The sequence below is a fragment of the Schistocerca serialis genome, chromosome 2 (genome assembly GCF_023864345.2).
Source record: "Schistocerca serialis cubense isolate TAMUIC-IGC-003099 chromosome 2, iqSchSeri2.2, whole genome shotgun sequence".
In the NCBI taxonomy this organism is placed as follows: domain Eukaryota; kingdom Metazoa; phylum Arthropoda; class Insecta; order Orthoptera; family Acrididae; genus Schistocerca; species Schistocerca serialis.
In genome coordinates this window covers 228,862,651-228,883,661 of record NC_064639.1, presented here as the reverse complement: position 1 = coordinate 228,883,661, position 21,011 = coordinate 228,862,651, and the positions used below count along the sequence as shown (strand labels likewise).

General features: G+C 42.2%; 2 non-coding genes across 2 annotated transcripts; one reads left to right on the top strand and one right to left on the bottom strand.

Annotated features, from left to right (window-relative positions):
• Positions 1–5,920: 5,920 nt before the first annotated feature.
• On the bottom strand, positions 5,921–5,995 carry Trnat-ugu (transfer RNA threonine (anticodon UGU)). Its single transcript has one exon. It is a non-coding gene; the product is annotated as a tRNA-Thr (tRNA).
• Positions 5,996–6,468: 473 nt separating this feature from the next.
• On the top strand, positions 6,469–6,543 carry Trnat-ugu (transfer RNA threonine (anticodon UGU)). Its single transcript has one exon. It is a non-coding gene; the product is annotated as a tRNA-Thr (tRNA).
• Positions 6,544–21,011: the final 14,468 nt, after the last annotated feature.

The following is a 21,011-nucleotide window of genomic DNA, read 5'->3' as shown; positions in this document are numbered from 1 at the left end:
CATTTACAGTTAGAGTCAAGTAAATCTTGGAGAGAAACAAATCAGTAAGGTGACATATTTTGTATATTTTCAATAAATAGTGTCATATGGAATAATGTTGTATGGAAACTCATCCTTAAGAATAACATGCGGTGCTCACCCACGATCGTCTTGTAGACATCTGTTTAAGGAGTTGGTCATTCTGACTGCTGCTTCTCAGTATATTTATTCCCTCATCAAGTTTTCTGTAAATAATCCACTGCAGTTCGAAAGGAAAACTAGTGTACGTCATTACAATACCAAAAGGAGAAATGACATTCGTTACTCCTCATTAAGTCTATCTTTAGCAAAGAAAAGGGGCGAACAAAGCAGTAACTAACATTTTTGGTCAGTTACACAGTGATACAAAATGCCTGACAGACAACAAAGTAAAATTTCAAAAAAACTGAAAAAGCTCTTCCTTGACAACTGATTCTATGCCACAGAGAGATTTCGTGTCATTGTAATGTGTAAAAGGTGAATATTAGGAATTACTAACTCAAGTCTGTATATTAAGAAAACCTTACAAATGTTCAGCATGTAGCCATATTTACAAATTAATTTTGTGATGTGAATGTAAGATGACATATTGTACATTATCAGCCAGTCACTCAGCAGCAGCCGACCGAGACACAAGCAGCAACAGATAAGTAACCGATTTTGCGACATTTTACGAGTTCCTGACAAGGAGCGAATTATATAGTTTCATTCGTGTGCTTTGGTGGTTTCGTTTCTTGAATTTCTGCGCGTTAACTTAATGCGTAACAGACGAAGTTCTCACCTTTGTTGTTGTTCGAGAGTGGAATAATAGCGAATTATTGTGAAGGTCGTTCGATGAACCCTCTGCCAGGCACCAAAGTGTGATTTGCTGGGTATCCATATAGATGTAGACGTACAAACGATTTATCGTGGAAAATGATCCGTGGAATATGAAACTAACTACGTGGGCTGAAGAACAAGGTCTGAGATTGATACTGAGTTTTTCCTTGAGCTTGCGTGATAGTGTTCTATCTGACCCGATGAATATTTGAAATGCCGATTGGTGACAGCATTCTCGATCGTATTTGTAGACGCTTTTTGCACTTCGCGTACTAAACAAGGGAACTGACAAGGAAGGAGCAGTACGGCGCAATACAAGTCTGTTCGTTTAAACCACACAGCCCCTGATACCTACGAAAAGTTCCGGGAAGCGTACGATGAAGATGCATTACCTCGTACGACAGTGTTAGGGTGATTCAAGGACTTCAAAGAAGGCCGGATTGTCTGTGTTAATCAAGGTCGCCCTGGTGTTTCGGCTCCTGCTGTGACTGAAGTCAACGTCAACACAACTGCTGTAATTGCCCGTAAGGATCGGCGGATAACATTACATAATTACATAAGCTCAGTGAAGTGTTAAGTATTCTGTATGGCACCATCTTTACAGTTATGCATGACTAGCTCCATAGTAGGCGTGTTTGTGCCAGTTTGGTGCCATGTCTGTTGACTCCCGAACAAAAGGCTGTGCGAGCGGAAACAAGCCGTGATGTGCTGCGTCTCTTTACTGATGGAGGGAAAGTGTTTCTGGAGTCGCAGCATCGTTATGATTCTAAAGGAACCAGCACTGTGTGGAAACCGCCAGGTTCTCCATCATCCAAAAAAATGAAAATTGTTCCATCTGCAGGGAAAGTGATGGTGATCACATTTTTTGACTGTCATGAAATGATTTACCAGCATGCAATTCCCCCCTCACACCACTTTTACAGCAGCATAATATGCGGCAGCATTGGCTAAACTGAGGAAGCACTTTGCAAAGGAGCGCCCAGAATTTTCTCGCACTGGGTTGCGACTTCATCAAGACAATGCGAAGCATCACATCGCCAATCAAGTCATACAGTTTGTGGCTCAATTCAACATTACCAATGTACCAAATCTGCCTTATAGCCCCGATCTTGCACCCTCTTACTTTTTTTCCGTTGCTAAGGCAAAGCTTCAAGACATTTAACTTGTAAACACTGAAGCAATGGTCAGGAAGAGTAAGGCGATTCTGAAAGACCTGACGAAGTATGGGCTGTACCATGTGTTAGAGGACTGACGGGGACAGATTAAAAATTACATTCAAGGAATGGGAGTTCTCTGAAAAAGATTATGTAAACATTGAAATGGAGTAATAAACATCTCATTCTTTGTTGATAAGCCCTCATTACAAATGAACTATCTCGCGAAAGCCCATTTGGAACGTTTCTAAAACCATCTTTGAAGGATGAATCTAGGAATATTCAACAATACTCTCCATACCACTGCAGGAGGTATCGCAAACACCAGAATACCTACAGCGCGAGCAGAGGTATTTGAGTAGTCCGTCTTTCCGCTCTCTGTACGCGAAGATGCCGTAATAGCTGGTACCCAAGTCATGCACTTTTTCCCATTTTCAAATGATGCAAGGCATAGGATGCACCGATAGCACAATGAGACGTTTAACCCACAGTTTGTGGAGGGCGTAATTCAGATCGGAGGTGGTTTTGTGGTGTGTTTTCCGTTCCACCACCTCACGTTACCGTGAACATGAATGTTGATTACATCATCTCGCCGATCAAGTGTTGCCCATCTCTCTACGCCTACATGTCGAGTGTCATGTGGGTACTTCCATTTTCGAAGACGACAACGGCTGTGTTCGCCTCGATGCAGACACGCACTGATCCGCCAGAACATTATGACCACCGATCTACTGTCGATATAAAACCGTACAGGAGTAGCAGCGTCAGCTACGAGGAATGACTGTTAGTGAGACACAGGCACAATGCATGTAGTATCAGTGAGCGTGCTGTCCATGTGTAGAATGGGGAAGGCGCGCGATCTATCTGAGTTCGACTGAGGGCAGATTGTGATGACCCGAGAGCTCGGCACGAGCGATTCGGAAACTGTGCAACTTTTCAGGTGTCGGAGGAGTGCTGTGAAGTGTGTCTTCAACAGGTGGCGAAACTAAGGTGAAACCGCGTCGACACGTCGTGAAGTTCGGCGGTCATCCCTCATTACACATGTCGGAGGTCGTGGGCTGGGCAGACTGGTAAAAACAGGACAAGAGGCGAGCTGTGGTGGAACTAACACCACACCTTAACGGTGGGTAGAGTGCAAGTGTGTCACCGAAAACGCCTAACGATGGTCCTCCACAGACATTGATACACGTCTGTGTCAATGTGAACACCACGACATCGGCAACTATGATTCGTATGGGCACGTGACCATCGTCGCATCCATAGGTCCAATGGAGCCTGTGCGAGGGACCATGGCGGCCAAGGAGTATCGGTACACTGGTTGCAGACCACGTACACCTCTTCATATCATTATGTTTCCCGTCGCAATAGCATTTTTCAGCAAGATAATGTACCATGTCACAAGTCTAGGAGTGTGGTGACGTGGTTCGAGGAACACAATGGCGAGTTCCAGTTGATGTTCTGGCACCCTAACACTCCATATCAGAACCCGATCGGATACATATAGCATGTTCTTGAACGTGGAGTCAGAGCTCATCGCCCTCCTCCCCAGGAATTCGGTGACCTGTGTTCGCAGATGTGGTGCCAACTCCCTCCAGCTACCTACCAAGACCTCACTACTTCCATGTCACGACGCTATTAGGTAGGTGGCCATAATATTCTGGCTGTTCATTGTATGTTCGTAGTTTGTCGAAAAATTCGGCACTTAGTAGAATCTTGCATGGACCTCCAGATCACCTGATTTTAATGCCAAAGAAAATGTCTGGGAAGGGTACAACTTAGCAATAGGATTTTTGTAACTTCTTACACTCATGGTACATGAACTTACAAGCTCAAATTTCAATCCCCAAAAACAATTTGATGTAACTATCATAAATTCTCGATAAAAGCCATTTTTAAGTTTTCTAGGCGTTTTAATTCGTCGAATTTGAAACACTTAGTCTATGGGCCATGTTGTTCTGTGGTATGATTCCTACCAGCCACGCGCTCAGCCTGTATTTCACCCTGGTCAAAACTAATTTTTAAACAGTTTTCTACGAGCTTTTCCGTGAAGCGTAGAAAACATAAACATGAAGAAAAGTCAGTAACGTTCGAGATTAATAATCTGGTTCGAGTCTCGTTTCGGTCATTATTTTTTCATTCAGTTATATTAGCTATGTCATTTAAATATAAAATTCATCAAATATATTTTAATTAACATGTATCCGTCATTTTTCCTAATTACATATCGCACACAAAAATTCAATTATTATTACAAATATATGTCCTTAATTATCGATCTTTTATAAAACATAGTTCATAAAGACGGATAGAAAAACATCGCATCTTAATTCTTCGACGTTTCGGCGTCTGTTGCCGAAACGTCAGAGAATTTTTACGCATTGACATTGCAGTCACATACCCTGACGAATTTAAATGGCAGTGACGACGTTCGCGGAACGCTAGACTTGCAATCATAAATTACATTTTTGGGGCGAAAATGAAAACTAAATTACTCTTTATTTGGACTGTGACCATTATTTTGTACCACACATGTGGTGTGACACGAGCTAAAGTGATAAGCACCGTAAAACCCAGGAAGCAATAATTTTCGCGGTATCGGGTACATCTTATAAATGCTGCATTTCTATTGCTTTTTCCCGTCAATTCACATGCAATCTTCATGAAAACGATTGTTAGATATATGTTAATAAGCATGTATTTGATGAATTTTGTATTTAGGAGATGTAGATTTTAACGAAAAAAAGAGCCAGATGAGAGTAGAACCCGCGAAGTGAGGGCTCCCTTGATTGTGGGTACACTCAGTGCATCCATTCCGGGAATCGAGGATCTCGGCCCTTCTTGCCTGTTATCGACATTGATGCTGGCAAGATATCGGTTTCAGGTATTCCGAGACTTTCAAGATTGCTTTAATTGCAAGTTTGAAGTCCGATAACACATGACAAAAGAAACATTTTTTCGTGTGATGTAATTATAAATTAACAATTTTCTGAATGTTTTCCTTTACTGGGAGAACTGTTGAACCTTTCTTCTTGCCAGATTTCTTGATTCTACTTCAAGGGGAGGTATCTCGTAGGTTTTGATGTGTGACATTGCGACTCTCAAAATCTGTGATATAGATAGCAGGAACTTTCGATAGCATTGACTCAGAAGCTAACTTTTATTTTACCGCCAAGAGACCATACGCATCAGTATGTGACATACATTTATACCTGATACGTCTCAGTAAAAGCAGCCTTACAGCCTGACGGACACACAGCTTGATAATAAGTGACAAAAAATTTTTTGGTCTGGCGTACCTACAAGTTAACAATTTTAGGAATTTATAGTGTAAAACCTTGCTTCTTGACAAATTTCATGATTCTAAGTAAACGGGAAGTACCCAGAAGGATTTGATGAGTGAGTTTGTATTAAAATATGTGACATAAATGACCGTATCTTTTGATTACAGCCAGATGGTGTGGCCGAGCGGTTGCAAGCGCTTCAGTCTGGAACCGCGCGACCGCTATGGTCGGAGGTTCGAATCCTGCCTCGGGCTGGATGTGTGTGACGTCCATAGGTTACTTAGGTTTAAGTGTTTCTAATTTCTAGGGGACTGACGACCTCAGACATTAGTCCTATAGCGCTCAGAGCCATTTTTTGATTACATCGATGTAGCTTTCCTTTTTTTTACATCGGAAAGGTACCGTAGTCCTTAATATCTGACAGAAATTTTAACTTGATACATCTACCCGTTCCTGAGAAAATGGTTTTGAACTGTCGGACAGACAGAAAACAAAGTGATGATTATATATGACGGTAGTATCTGTTCCCGAAAGAACAGTTACCGTGAATGACCATGCAGCTTTGCTAGAAATGAAATGATAATTAAATGGACACCCTAGCTGCAAACAGGCGTTAATTTACTTCATTGGGGACATGTTGAAAATGTGTGCCCCGACCGGGACTCGAACCCGGGATCTCCCGCTTACATGGCAGACGCTCTATCCATCTGAGCCACCGCAGGCACAGAGGATAGTGCGTCTGCAGGGACTTATCCCTTGCACGCTCCCCGTGAGATCCACATTCCCAACATGTCCACACCACTACGTTCGTAGTGCGCCCAATAGATGTTTGCCCATCATACTCATTACTCGTAGCAGATTAATCTACCAAGTCCCGTACGAGTTCGGGCATAGCGTGTGCGTTCGCACAAGAAGGTCAATGGCCGGGAAGCCATATTTTAACTATATATGACGGTAGTATCTGTTCCCGAAAGAACAGTTACCGTGGATGACCATGCAGCTTTGCTAGAAATGAAATGATAATTAAATGGACACCCTAGCTGCAAACAGGCGTTGATGTACTTCCACGAGTAATGAGTATGATGGGCAAACATTTATTGAGCGCCCTACGAATGTAGTGGTGTGGACATGTTGGGAATGTGGATCTCACGGGGAGCGTGCAAGCGATAAGTCCCTGCAGACGCACTATCCTCTGCGCCTGCGGTGGCTCAGATGGATAGAGCGTCTGCCATGTAAGCGGGAGATCCCGGGTTCGAGTCCCGGTCGGGGCACACATTTTCAACATGTCCCCAATAAAGTACATCAACGCCTGATTGCAGCTAGGGTGTCCATTTAATTATCATTTCAACAAAGTGATGCTATAAGGATTCCTTTTTTACAGACTGAGTTACTGAACTCTAAAAAACGGAGAAAATGATGCCCGAAACGAGATTCGAACCAGTGATTACTAGTGTCGAATGCAAACAACTTCTTTCTTTCTACACATCACCCACGCTCTCATAGAACACACACCTTTGTTTAAAAATATGCATCTGGTGGGAATCGAATCCAGGCCACTCACATGACAGGCAAACATTCTACGACAGAGACGCGCAATCCATCGAACAGATGTTTTAGTTTTGGTGAACTGCACATGCTCAGAAAACTTCAATGACGATTTTCTCGAGAACAGTTTTGGTGGTCTGATATTTAAGTTACTTCAAGTTACTTCAAGTACGATAAACATTAACAGTTACAAAAGTCCAGTTGCCATGAGACCTTTTTCTGAGACTTCTTGGAGCAGCAGCTGAAACATAGCAATCACTGTGGTCGTAGTCTGTTACCTGTACAGAATCCAATCATAAATCTTGAATAGTGTAACTTATGGACTTTCTTTCTAGCCGAATTATGAGGTTTATCCAAATTAGAGAAGGCGTTCCACTCTCTTAGGGTAATGTCTCTAGGGCGTCACTTGTTACTTGTCTGGTGTCCTTGTCTGCGATGGTACCTATGAACTAAAACAAGGTCCCACATTATTCGACGCACTGGACTCAGAGAAAAGCGGAGTTTGAATCACCCCCCCCCCCCCACCCCCCGCCCCCGCCCTCCCTGACCGCCGAGATGCACTTTTACTGTAGCTCCCATAAATTGCTTAAAAATAATAGCGGGCCGTAAACTTTTGTAGTGAACCCGAGAAATTATTTTGTGACATCACATACCATGAAAATTACTAATGAGTTCACCACGTGTTAGGAGACAACAATTAATTGATATCAATTATTAAATAAAGTCAAACACAATGGTACATTAGGGTGTTCATGCATGAATGTACAAGATTGCTTGAATGATCAAAACATGAAAGAAATGCATTTATTTTCGAGCCGTTTACACAAAACAAAACAAAATTACACATCTCAAGACAGATTTGACTGGGGGTGGACACGACTCACTTACTAAGGGGAAGGAGGAGGGAACGAATCGTCTAACCATTCTTGGTTATCGTTCGTCGTACACTGCTGTCGGCGGCAGGCGCTGCGTCGGTGCGGCGCGTCGCGTCGGAGCTGTGCTGCACGGGTTGCCTGCCCTCAGCAATCGCGGCTTTGGGGCGGGTCCCAGGTACGATCTCCGCGTTGTCTGCCCGTTGTCGGTGGCGTGGCCGGAGCTGTGCTGCCACGGTGTCGGAAGGCGGAGGTTGGCGATGGGTGGAGGAGCGCCCATGTCCTTTCGCTTCCGCGGTGCATCCACGACTCCTCCTTTTCGCTTCTCATCCATCTGTCAGCTCAACTCCTCTTCAAAACATTACTCTTTTCGGCGTTGTCATTGGCTGACGAAATTTTCAATGTAGCCCAATGACAGATAGCCGTTTCATTGCCACGAATCTCCGTGCAGGGTGGAAATTTTCTATCCGGGGTGGGCTGGCGTGTGCCTCGTGAATTGGCATCATCCTCACGATTTCAAATTTTTAAGATGTTTTCCTGCATTCCGAAGCTGTTGGGGGAGCATCTACACAACACTTCTTTATAACCGCTCTCTTTGCGCCAGCCCTGAACAGACGTTTGGGCTCCGTCTCAAAATCTGCCGAAGTCCGTCATTTACAAGGAATGTCCTCACTGTCAAGAAAAACATCTGCTTTCTTTCACACACCTCCCTGCGCCGATTTCTCGCCCATTTTCCAAGCTCCTCCCTGTGCCCGTGGGTTGCTGGAACTGTAGGCACATAACTGTTTTCTAAGACAGGTAAAATGACTGCCGCAAGGCCAGAGGAAGTCGGATGCTTTCGCGCGAACATTCTTGGCGTTCCATCCTAATGGCTGCAGGTGTCCATTAGCTTTCGGCATGCTTCTCGCTGTTAGACGGACCCTTCGCATCGTGTCCCTTCTTGAGCGAGGCGAGGACGTCGGCCCAGCTTCCCGCTACGTGCTTGCAGCACCGGGGACCTCGCCTCAGGGAGTCCGGCCCCTTCCTTCTGCACGGCCGCTCGCAGGGACTTCGCGAAAGTGGCTGCGGTATTACACTTTGGAAGCAATACAACTGCTAGTAGAGGGTAAAGGAGAGAACTGCCTTACTAAATTCTACTTCCACAGGTTTTACAGTTACAGACTCAACACTTAATGTTTTGCGACACTGGTTGAATACTGGGGTTTATGCACGGTTATAACTGCTTTGTACTATAGTACTGCATGCAAGTAATCTACAAAGTCATAGTATGCAGCTCTAACGCAACACCAACAAATAATTAATGTAGAGTAATGAAATTTTGGGAGTACATTTGCATAGGTTACATATAGGGTGTTTCAAAAATGACCGGTATATTTGAAACGGCAATAAAAACTAAACGAGCAGCGATAGAAATACACCGTTTGTTGCAATATGGTTGGGACAACAATACATTTTCAGGCGGACAAACTTTCGAAATTACAGTAGTTACAATTTTCAACAACAGATGGCGCTGCAAGTGATGTGAAAGATATAGAAGACAACGCAGTCTGTGGGTGCGCCATTCTGTACGTCGTCTTTCTGCTGTAGGCGTGTGCTGTTCACAACGTGCAAGTGTGCTGTAGACAACATGGTTTATTCCTTAGAACAGAGGATTTTTCTGGTGTTGGAATTCCACCGCCTAGAACACAGTGTTGTTGCAACAAGACGAAGTTTTCAACGGAGGTTTAATGTAACCAAAGGACCGAAAAGCGATACAATAAAGGATCTGTTTGAAAAATTTCAACGGACTGGGAACGTGACGGATGAACGTGCTGGAAAGGTAGGGCGACCACGTACGGCAACCACAGAGGGCAACGCGCAGCTAGTGCAGTAGGTGATCCAACAGCGGCCTCGGGTTTCCGTTCGCCGTGTTGCAGCTGCGGTCCAAATGACGCCAACGTCCACGTATCGTCTCATGTGCCAGAGTTTACACCTCTATCCATACAAAATTCAAATGCGGCAGCCCCTCAGCGCCGCTACCATTGCTGCACGAGAGACATTCGCTAACGATATAGTGCACAGGATTGATGACGGCGATATGCATGTGGGCAGCATTTGGTTTACTGACGAAGCTTATTTTTACCTGGACAGCTTCGTCAATAAACAGAACTGGCGCATATGGGGAACCGAAAAGCACCATGTTGCAGTCCCATCGTCCCTGCATCCTCAAAAAGTACTGGTCTGGGCCGCCATTTCTTCCAAAGGAATCATTGGCCCACTTTTCAGATCCGAAACGATTACTGCATCACGCTATCTGGACATTCTTCGTGAATTTGTGGCGGTACAAACTGCCTTAGACGACACTGCGAACACCTCGTGGTTTATGCAAGATGGTGCCCGGCCACATCGCACGGCCGACGTCTTTAATTTCCTGAATGAATATTTCGATGATCGTGTGATTGGTTTGGGCTATCCGAAACATACAGGAGGCGGCGTGGATTGGCCTCCCTATTCGCCGGACATGAACCCCTGTGACTTCTTTCTGTGGGGACACTTGAAAGACCAGGTGTACCGCCAGAATCCAGAAACAATTGAACAGCTGAAGCAGTATATCTCATCTGCATGTGAAGCCATTCCGCCAGACACGTTGTCAAAGGTTTCGGGTAATTTCATTCAGAGACTACGCCATATTATTGCTACGCATGGTGGATATGTGGAAAATATCGTACTATAGAGTTTCCCAGACCGCAGCGCCATCTGTGTCGAAAATTGTAGCTACTGTAATATCGAAAGTTTGTCTGCCTGAAAATGTACTGTTGTCCCAAGCATATTGCAACAAATGGTGTATTTCTATCGCTGCTCGTTTAGTTTTTATTGCCGTTTCAAATGTACCGGTCATTTTTGAAACACCCTGTATTTAAATGATTAACATTGCAAGATCACAGGTTAATGTAAGCATGAGATAAGCCATTGTAAATATGAAACTACGAGAATATTAACTGAAAGCATGCAAACAAACATGCATTGTGTTGTACAAGTTCCGGACGTCGGTTTGTGTGGTGAAGCTCCATGCTAGTTGCACCTGGATGACACTGGAGTTGTCGTCTGATGATGTCCCACACGTTCTCGATGAGAGGCACACCTGGTGATCGAGTAGGCCGAGGCAACATGTCAACACTCTGTAGAGCACATTGGGCTACAGCATCGGTATGTGAGCACACGTTATCCTGTTGGAAGAAGTCTCCTGGAATGCTGTCCATGGACGGAAGCACAACAGGTCGAGTTACCAGACTGACATACAAATTTGCAGTGAGGGTGGATGAGATAACCATGAGACTGCTCCTCCTGTCATACGAAAACGTACCATAACTCTCAAGTGTGTCTAGCACACAGGTTAGCAGCAGGTCCTCAGCTAGCCTAACCAACACGTGACCATCGCTGGTACTGAGGCAGAACCAGCTTTTATCAGAAAACACAACACATCTCCACCCTGCCCTCCAATGTGCTGTCACTTGACACCACTGAAGCTGCAAAGGGCGGTGGTTTGGGGTCAGTGGAATGTGCACCACAGGGCATCTGGCTCACTGCTGTCCTTGAAGTAATCGATTTTTAACAGTTTTTTGTGTCACTGTGATGCCAACTTCTGCTCATATTGCTGCTACTGATACGGTACGTTGTGCCAGAACCAAATATCGAATACAGTGAAGTCCCCTCTTGGTAGTGCCATAGGACCTTCTGGTGCCTGGTCCTACTGCGACTGTAGATTCTCATGACCACTCCTGCCTTCAATAACTCCTCCCATCAATAAATTTCGATTATGCTGCACAACTCCTTCTTGCTGCTGCGATTTCTTTTCCATCACTATTATAGTCTGTCTACTGCAATTGCTAGTGCACAGTATAGATCATACAAATTCAAAACATTTGAATGTTCAAGATATATGTTCGTATCCCGTAAGGTTAATTCCAGCATAGCTTCACCGTACGTATCAACCTTATAACCAAACATAGGCACATCAGTAGGAGTATGAAGAGGGTCATAGTCAGTCGTCATTTTCTTCTATACAGGGTGTATCAAAGTTACACTGACAAACTTTTGAGGGGATGTAAAAGCGAACATAGGAACCCGTGTCCAGAAAAGTCATCCAGTGACGCTACAGAGTGTCGACTTTGGAGGCTGTATATACGTGTGTATACAGGATGATTCCAAGATGATGTTACAGACCTGTTGGGTAAGAGGCCCTGATCTGTAAACGAATGAATCGAAGGTTACTGGCAAAAACCGTTCTGAAACCTCTGATAATGGGATACATATATGGTACTGTTAGTACTAATGCTGTAGGGTAGGCATCATTTACAGATGGTAGTATGGACGAAAACAAGAAAATATATCTGGTACACATAGACTTTAAAATGCATTCCTGAGGAGCCACGAGCAGTTGTTCATCTTCACTACTGTGAAAACATCTCCTCTATTGACCAAATGTTCATACTTCTCAAGGTATGCATCGTGGAATCCACATTTACTAGATACTTTCTTGTTATTTTGGTCAATAGTAACATCTCTGAAAGTTACCTACTCTACAATCATAGTAACACCAGGACTGGTACACACATTCCACTGTCAGTGGTATCAGAACGATTTTCGATTATGTCTTTCGATTCATTCGTTACGACCAGGGTCACTTCACCTCAAATTAAGTATCCTTCACATTCATTCCTGAAAGATGTCACATCATCATGGAATCTTCCTGTATATACATACACGTACAAGTACCGCCACTTGTAACTTTAATGCTCTGTAGCATCATTGGATGATGTTTCCAGGCACGGGTTCCTATCCTCTTTTTGTTCCTCAAGACACCTACATCCACTCGAGGTTAGTCGGTGTGATTTTGAAACACCATCATGCTGCATAGATAGTCCTACTCATACCATAAATACTGCACTTCAGCACCATCATGTTGAATGTTGTCTGCTTCTATAACTACTCCAAAGTCATTGTTAAGTGATAGGTCTACACTCATGTGTTTAGAGTCACTAAAAGCCACTTTGTATGTATTAGGGAATAACAGTACTCTTGCAGGACTCAGCTGAGTCTCGACAAGATGAGAAAGCTCCAGTTGTAGTGCAGAATAGTTGAACAACAGCAGGTCCAACAAATCTGGAAGGCCCTCTGTGGGCTGGTGCTGTGGTGGTGAGGACAGCAGTATACTGAACACTTTTGTGTTGCCGTCCAGCTCTTAACTAAGACACGCTGCGATGCTGGAATAAAAAATTATCAAGTGTAAGTATAAATGTATGTATTTCGAAATCATTATTAACAATGTTATTAACTGATGAATCGAACTATCAGTTTAATAAGTCACGGCTGCAAAATACTAACGCGAATCCTTTACAGACGAATGGAAAAACTAGTAGAAGCCGACCTTGGGGGAGATCAGTTTGGATTCCGTAGAAATATTGGGATACGTGAGGCAATATTGACCCTACGGCTTATCTTAGAAGCTAGATTAAGGAAAGGCAAACCAACGTTTCTAGCATTTGTAGACTTAGAGAAAGCTTTTGACAATGTTGACTGGAATAGTCTCTTTCAAATTCTGAAGGTGGCAGGGGTAAAATATTGGCACCGCAAGGCTATTTACAATTTGTATAGAAACCAAATGGCAGTTATAAGAATTACTATTAAAAACAGTCTTGATCACGATTTATTTTACAAGGTGACCGGTTTCGACCACTACTGTGGTCATCTTCAGACCATTGAGTAGGAACCCCTTTCTGTTGGAGAGTTGTGATTCTCCAACAGAAAGGGGTTCCTACTCAATGGTCTGAAGATGACCACAGTAGTGGTCGAAACCGGTCACCTTGTAAAATAAATCGTGATCAAGACTGCTTTTAATAGTAATTATTTACAAGACATTGATCACTGCTGTTCCCATAATGCATTCAAAAGTAATGCAGTTATAAGAGTTGAGGGGCATGAAAGAGAAGCAGTGGTTGAGAAGGGAATGAGACAGGGTTGTAGCCTCTCCCCGATGTTATTCATTCTGTACATTGAGTAAGCAGTGAAGGAAATAAAAGAAAAATTCGGAGTAGGCATTAAAATCCATGGAGAAGAAATAAAAACTTTGAGGTTCGCCGATGACATTGTAGTTCTGTCAGAGAGAGCAAAGGACCTGGAAGAGCAGTTGAACGGAATTGGCAGTGTCTTGAAAAGAGGATATAAGATGAACAGCAATAAAAGCAAAACGAGGATAATGGAATGTAGTCGAATTAAGTCGGGTGAGGCTGAGGGAATTAGATTAGGAAGTGAGACGCTTAAAGTAGTAAAGGAGTTTTGCTATTTGGGGAGCAAAATAACTGATGATGGTCGACGTAGAGAGGATATAAAATGTAGACTGGCAATGGAAAGGAAAGCATTTCTGAAGAAGAGAAATTTGATAATATCGAGCATAGATTTAAGTGTCAGGAAGTCGTTTCTGAAAGTATTTGTATGGAATGTAGCATTGTTTGGAAGTGAAACGTGGACGATAAATACTTTGGACAAGAAGAGAACAGAAGGTTTTGGAATGTGGTGCTACAGAAGAATGCTGAACATTAGATGGGTAGATCACATAACTAATGAGGAGGTGTTGAATAGGATTGGGGAGACGTTTGTGGCACAATTTGACTAGAAGAAGGGATCGGTTGGTAGGACATGTTCTGAGGCATCAAGGAATCACCAATTTAGTATTGGAGGGCAGCGTGCAGGGTAAAAATCATAAAGGGAGACCAAGAGATGAATACACCAAGCAGATTCAGAAGGATGTAGGTTGCAGTAGGTACGGGGAGATGAAGAAGCTTGTGCAGGATAGAGTAGCATGGAGAGCTGCATCAAACCAGTATCAGGACTCAAGACCACAACAACAACAACAACAACTGATGAATAAATACCCAAATGGTTCAAATGGCTCTGAGCACTACGTGACTTAACTTCTGAGGTCATCAGTCCCCTAGAACTTAGAACTACTTAAACCAAACTAACCTAAGGATATCACACACATCGATGCCCGAGGCAGGATTCGAACCTGCAACCATAGCAGTCACGCGATTCCAGACAAAAGCGTCTAGAACCGCTCAGCCACCACGGCCGGCTGAATAATTACTAACTTCCAACGTTCTTCTGCGTTTTGGTCGATCTGCTGATCAAATGATCCCTACTAGCCGAGAGCAAAGTTGAGGAATAGTGGGAGGGTAGGAGAGTGGGGGCGATGGGGTGAGGTCACATCAACATGCATTCTCAGTGACCTTGAATATGACACGCACAATTGATGAAACTGTAATATGGCACTGGGAAAAAATTTTTGGCAGCGATCTGAGCCAGTTCTCTCGTTGAGCCTCTACTACTAGTTTCTTTCTTCTATTTTCTTCAAACCGAATTGTGCGCTGTCTGTGACATTGTAGTAGATGTCATATTAAAACATAATCTTCTTCGACCTTACGGGCATGTATTGTGTCAGTGCGTTAGTTTGACTCAAGGAGGGCTGAAGTTACCGCAAAAAAGGAGAATGTGCCTAGTACAGCATTCTGTAGATTCTTTGATCACCAAATTCAGTCAAGCATATGCCAGTTTCTGTATAACACAGGTATTAGTAAAGTTAAGAGCATAGTTATTTGAAGAAATAGCTCACACCAATAGAAATTTTTATCCATCTCTATTTGGTTGTTTATTGTTGGGCACAATGTGTGTTGCCACTCTGAGGAAGTAATCATTGAATTTGGTAGTCAATGATTTCAAAGGATTGCCATTTCTGCAAGAACTACTTTATGGGGGTTCAGTTTCCTTTGGTTTGCTATCTTTGCTTGTCTCTTATTTAATAATATTCAAAATAGTTTTTACCTTATTGTCACAGTATTTTATCTTCTGGAGCATAGTAGTTGATTTTTACCTCTTTAGTGACGGACTGGAGGATTCAACAGTACTGATGTTAAAGCTGTTTCAAATCATTAATACAGTTTGTTCTCTAAATTTCGAATAGCTCTTTCTTCATAGTTACTTTAATCCCAGGAGTTGCCCAACCACCATTCCTGGTTCTGTTTAATTTTGCCATTGTTTGTTCCGAGTGGAAACCAGTCGAAGTGCCGCAGAAATAAGATTAAGACAGAGTTAAATTTTCCATCAATTCTGTCTGCCTTATAAATTTCTCGCCAATAATTCTGGGCTTAGTTTCCGTCTGAATACTGTGATCGAGTCATTGTTTCTGATTCTGCTATACTGCAGTGTTCTTCTGTCCACGGTCGCAGGTTCGAATCCTGCCTCGGGCATGGATGTGTGTGATGTCCTTAGGTTAGTTAGGTTTAGGTAGTTCTAAGTTCTAGGGGACTGATGACCTAAGATGTTAAGTCCCATAGTGCTCAGAGCCATTTGAACCATTTTTTTCTTGTGTCCAAACCGGGTGTCCTAGGAGGAATGGTCGTCAGGGATACGACACGAACGATCATTCGAAGCAAAATAGTCTACTGAACTTGGGCTGTAAAATGCATACCTTAAGAGCTATGAGCACTTCATCATCTTCGATACTGAGGATTAAATTTCTTCTACCGCAAGTTCTTTGCTGTCCATATTTTGAGAGGCAACGATATGGACCAAAACAATAACAAATGCCCGGTAAATTTGGGCACTAAAGTGTGTACCTTAAGATATATGAGCACTTGTTAAGGAGAATAGATTTGTTTCACAGTAGTGAAGACGAACAAGTGCTCATAGGCTGAACTTTGGAGTCCTTCTTCTCTGAACATTTTTCTTGTTTTGGTCAGTACTACCACCTCTAAGAATATGGCAAGCAAATATCTTGCATTAGATGAACAAGCCTTCATAGCTCTTAAGGTTTGCACTTTATAGCTCCAGTTTAATAGAATTTTTCGCTTCGACTGGTCGTTCGTGACATCTCTGAATATTCCTGGGATACCCTGTATAGTGAATAGTCAAGATATATTTAATAAAAGCAAGAGCGTTATGTAGAATTTACTTCCCTGTGTCCAAATATTCTGATACATTTTCTAATGAGGTGTTCTTTTATTTAGTTTTGAAACTCTGAGGATTTTATTTTTACTTTTGGAATTTTGTTAGTGAACTGTAGACTACTGTTAATCGTGAATTGCCTTTAGCCATCCATAAGAAATGCCATTAGGAAGTATTTACATTGCCATCTGAGAGTAAGAATCGCTAACTTTCTGAAGAGGGTTCTGCAAGGTGGTACTTTACAAAAAATATTTATTGCTCATTACTATAGGAGAAATACAATTTTGACGATAGTTTCATTATCCGACAAGATTATGCTGCAGGAGAGTACTGAGTAAAGGTATGCGAAGTATAATAGCCACATCACTAACTCTTTTGCATGTCACAGGCTGGAACACTGCAGTTCGCCCGTTATTCGCAGTACCTACTGGAGCCCAGCTCCAGAATCTCCGCTACAGCTCGCAGGAGATCTGCTAGCGAGCTTAGTAAAATATGAATTGACAAAGTTTCTTCTTTTTCGCCGTTAGCCTCCAGCTCCGCTCCGCTAACTTCGTTTCAGGTTTAGACGCTGTACCGAAGTTCGCAAGCAGGGCCGTCTGTTCCCCTCGTGGGCATAAATATACATCGAGACACACGGGATCTGGATGCATACACCGTCACGTACTACGCCGTTCTCTCCTTTCTGTTGACCTGGGCTGTGGACGTACTCTTTGCATTTAGAATAACCTTGTCACAGAAACATTCTACTACCATACATTTAGAAGCTGGAACAGCTAATTCTTTATAAAACGAAGAACAGCAATAGCACCTATCTATCTATCTATCTATCTATCTACGAATATTGCCAAACGGCTAAAACGGGCACATTAGTAGGAGTATGAAGAGGGTCATAGTCAGTCGTCATTTTCTTCTATACAGGGTGTATCAAAGTTACACTGACAAACTTTTGAGGGGATGTAGAAGGCAACCTGAAGAACAAAGCGAACATAGGAACCCATGTCCAGAAAAGTCATCCAGTGACGCTATAGAGTGTCGACTTTGTAGGCACTGGAGGCTGTATATACGTGTGTATACAGGATGATTTCAAGATGATGTTACAGACCTGTTGGGTAAGAGGCCCTGATCTGTAAACGAATGAATCGAAGGTTACTGGCAAAAACCGTTCTGAAACCTCTGATACTGGGATACATATATGGTACTGTTAGTACTAATGCTGTAGGGTAGGCATCATTTACAGATGGTAGTATGGACGAAAACAAGAAAAAATATCTGGTACACATAGACTTTAAAATGCATACCTGAGGAGCCACGAGCACTTGTTCATCTTCACTACTGTGAAAACATCTCCTCTAGTGATCAAATGTTCATACTTCTCAAGGTATGCATCGTGGAATCCACATTTACTAGACACTTTCTTGTTATTTTGGTCAACAGTAACATCTCTGAAAGTTACCTACTCTACAGGTTGGCTATCTAACGACTTCTAGGGCCAACAAATATTTGATTTTCGGTATTTCCTACAATTGTTGACCCAATTTAAAAATTTAAAATGTTATCATAATCTAATCAAGAGATACTATCTTACGTTAAAGGCTTAACACAACAAGCTAAGTATTAAAAATAGAAACTGTGTACATGTCTTGAGGCACCGTAATCACGACATACGAATTACCCGTAGTATATTCATCCAATAATTGAGAATGTGCGCACTTTGCGACCTGCAGCTAACTTAACATATTAATTTAACCTCTTTTCAAAATTTTTCTCGCTTATAAAAAAAATGAAAAAAGTATAAAGCAAAACTGACTATGCTAAGAAAACAGTGACAAAGCCCGTCAAGAATCAAGAGATGGAATGATGTCAAATACTGAAGACAATCTACGTAGTAGACAAGAGACGGCTTATAAACTCATAGAACAGCTCAACAAATGGGAAAAAGATTCTGCACGATCTAATATAATAGACAAAGAAATTAGGATGAAACGCTTTCAAGGATTATGGGTAGAAAACAATGATAAAATTGAACTAAAGAAAATAGACTAGGGCAAAGAACAAGATGACGAAATATACCAAGGAGGCAGTATTACTTTGGAAGACATACAAGAAGGTTTAAAGCAGATGAAGAATAGAAAAGCAGCAGGACCTGATAACATTAATACAGATCTTACCAAACGTGGAGGATTAATGTTAGGTCTGATGCCGCTGCATTTATTATATTAATGGTGGAAATAGACTTTTGAAGAGTGGCGAAAGTAACAGCATATAAAACTAGAAATCATTTTCAATAAGTATGTTGGGCACTGGCTATAACTTACATGCATATATAATTAATCACAGAATGAAGAATGGTTTGCACCCTCTTGCTGGAGGAAGAAATGCTTTTAGAAAATGACTGTCATGCACTAAAAATATTCCGCTAGTGCGGCAGATTCCTGAAAAGAGGAAAGAATGTAATCAAGAGACTAGTATCGAATTTGTAGGCTTTAAAATGTTTTCTACAGAGTGAATAGGTATATGCTGTGGAGTATACTGGAAAGATGAGGTTATCTCAGACATTTAATACAAGTGATACAAAGTTTGTATTTAAATAACTAAATTTTAATCAATACAAGCAAAGTCAGAATAGGACCAGTAGCAGTTAACAGAATAGTGTGATACAGGCGCAGTCACTCACCCATTTTCGACGACATTTTAAGCAATACAAATACGAAGTTAACCCGCAAATAAAGTTCATTCCTAGAAACACACATGTCAATGTTGTAATAAATAATTTACAAATAATTTTACCAAACAGTTTTGAAACAGATAGAGGATAATTTACAATTTTATTTTCATTGGTTGGACTTAACTGGCATACTCTGTAACTTGAAACAATAAAAAATAAATCCAAAGTTTTGACTCTTAAAAGAAAATACCGAGTACAATGTAAAATAATGCTAAATAGACAATCAGCTGAACAGGTATCTCATTTTCAGCTATTGGGATGTGATGTAATCTGTGAACATGATAATGATATCTCCAGTGAGTTAAACAGATTAGAAGTGATATGTGGTACAGTACGCAGAACGTAGAACAGGCACCCTTTTCACCAAAAGAGAACACAGAGAATCAATAACGTTGGGATCTGATGACTGCGGTGGCCTGTGGCGACGCTACAATTCATCCTTGTATTTACAAAATCAGACCTTTTGGATGCAAGCTGTGTGAACAAAGAACCTGTCGTCTTGGGGCACAGCATCAACATCTGGAAACTAATATTGTGCCATGAGGATGGACCTGATCGTTAAAATGGTCACATAATACTTGGCGGTAACATGTGCCCACGGAATATCAAGGCATGGCTTCCCAAATCATCATTGAACCCTTGGCCTGTTTCACTTTTGGGACGTAAACTCAGCCAGAAGTTGGAAACAGTATGTAACAAGACACGTGCGAAAAAGTGCTTTCTCCTATTGCTCCATAGTCCAGGCTTTTGACTTCAGCACCACGTTTTCCTGTAACCGGCATTTGCATCACTGTTGAGTGGTTTTGGAATTCCAGCTCACTGCAATTCTCTGCGCCTGGAACTCCTCTCATGTTTTTTTGGTGATGGCAGGATTCCCGAGTGCGACATTTAGTTCTGCAGTGACTCCTGCAGCTGCCTTGTTTTTCGTCACAATCCTCTTCAAAGACCGTCAGTCACGATCACAAAACACATTTTCGTCCGCGTTGTGACTTAGCGGATCATGTTTTCACGCTTTCTTTGTATGCGGTTCCTGTTGAAACACCAAACACTTTTGCTGCTTTGGTCGCGTAAGGACTCACTATACTAGCACCAACAGTTAGCGTAGGTTCGAATTCACTCGGCTCCGACATAATGCACCCAAAATACGCAGAACACTTTCCTGACCGCGACTGGCGCTTACAATGTATTTAGGACGTTGGACATTATACATGTGCCGCTCGTGGTTCAAATACAAGAACACAACTTGCAGGCTTGGCTAGCATCAGCATTTATAACGTTCATGATCAGAACATTCGCTACAGTTTAATAGTTATTTAGTGACTGAAATGTTTGCACTAACAGGTTTCAGGGACTCATCTCCATCTTCACGTGTATCTATAAATAACGGGTAGAATCGTCTATGTCGAAGGTAACTTGCATATCTGCCTCACATGGCTCTTCAAATTGGCTAGCTAATTGAAACAAGCATGTTTCACTTCCTATTTATAAATACGCCTATAGATGGGACTGAAACCTGTTTGTATAAAGACTTCATTCAATAAACAACTGTACAACTGTAGCGGATATTTTAATCATGAACATAAAATAACAATGCTGGATGTCCCACAAACAAATGTTT